The following is a 1,854-nucleotide window of genomic DNA, read 5'->3' as shown; positions in this document are numbered from 1 at the left end:
CCAGTATGGCAGCCATCTACGATTAGAAGAGTCTTCCACAGAAAAAGGCAGTTCTCCAACCCTCTGCTCAGTGAGTGCTCAGTAGATGGCCAAGTGATGCTTTGAGGAATCTGAATTTCGATTACCTCCTGGATAAAATAATGGAGTTCAAGGAATGCTACGTTCCATGTTGATCTCCTGTTAAACCCGGGACATAATTCTCTTGAGTGGTTCAGATGGATATTTCAACAATATCTCAACAACACAATTAGATTTCAAGCTTATATATTATATAATGAAAATATATATAGAAAATTACATATAAAAATATATATCTATTCTATAGACATTTATTTGACTTGATAACTCACTTAGAATATAAAATTTTAAATGAAAATAGATTTAATGTAAACTGACTGATGGGACCATGAATTACACATTTGATTTGATTTGATTTGATCTTAGTTCATTTTTTGGCATGATTTTAAATGAAATCAGAATCAGAATAAAAGTGTAAAGTGATTAGAATTATTAAAACATGAATGAAATGAGATTAATAAATCTTGATATTTCATGTAAAGTGACTGATTAGATTTAAAATACATTGTAGCACACGAGCTACAGTGTGCTAAATTATTACAGAGCTAGTTTCAATTAGAAAGGCAGTCATAAATAACGCTCATAAATATCATCTTCAACCTTACCTCTACATTATGAAGCTCTATGAATATGAGAGATCTTAATTCAGCAGCTCTGTAATGTATTCATTTTTTAAAAAAGAAAGAAAAAAAGAAAGAAAGAAAGAAAGAAAGAAGAAAAAGAAAAAAAACAATAATTAATTACTTCTTCATCATATCAACTGCTGCTTTAAAAGGCATCTGATATTTTTAACTTTGATCTTTAAGATTACATTCTCCATCGGCAAAAGAGCAATTTTTATATCTTTAAAATTTATAATCTCAATACTCTTCTCACACTTCTTTTATTTGATTTTATTGACTTGTTTGATTAAAAAGCCTGGCTCTTCTTCATTTTCTGCAGAGCATTGACATTTGCAGTTGATGATTTCAATCTTTACAATCACAGACTCTTTCTCTTCTTTCTTTTTATTTTTTTTTTTTTTTTTTCATCTTCTTTTTTATCTTTTTCTTTTTTTTCATTTTCATTTTTTTTTCATTTTTATTTTTTTCTTCTTTTTCTTCTTCTTCTTCTTTTTCTTCCCTTTCTTCTTCCTCTTTCTCTTCTTCTCATTTTCCACTGATATCTCACAGTTGTCTAATTCCATGTTAATTTCTAACTCTAATGATTAATGACTAATTTGATTTAGTTGTAGATCTACTTACATGATAATAGCAACGACTCTTCATGCTGTTATAATGACAGCTAACACATGCTTCGCGGTAGTGGCTGGAGAAATCAATTTAAGTTTTGAAAGAGCCTTCATTTCAGATGTAATAAGAGCAGGGAAGGTTTGCAATCTGCTCTTATAATTGTAAAAGAACAGTTTTCTGATTGACAGAACAGTTCAAATTAAAAGTTTTACTCTCACAAATATCAAATTCACAGTGTTATGATATATTTATAAAAACAATCATCTCTTCTATCAATCTAATTGACAGAATTTCTATTAGAACTATTCAGTGTTCAGAGATTTATTTTACAATTGTAAAAGAAGCAGCAGTAATAAAAATGAAAATGTAAAAGAAAATGAAAAAAACAGAGAAGAATAAAATGAGAAATGTAAAAAAAAAGTTAAAATGAATCAACAGGAGCAGCATTTTTTTCTACAATTATTTAAATTTTAATTTGAATAATAACTGCTATAATATTTTGAGCTCATGGATTCATCAATTTTCTAACACTCATCTAACAGAT

Source organism: Histoplasma capsulatum, genomic scaffold (assembly GCF_000149585.1).
Source record: "Histoplasma capsulatum NAm1 scaffold_2 genomic scaffold, whole genome shotgun sequence".
In the NCBI taxonomy this organism is placed as follows: Eukaryota; Fungi; Ascomycota; class Eurotiomycetes; order Onygenales; family Ajellomycetaceae; genus Histoplasma; species Histoplasma mississippiense.
This window is presented reverse-complemented; position numbering follows the sequence as displayed.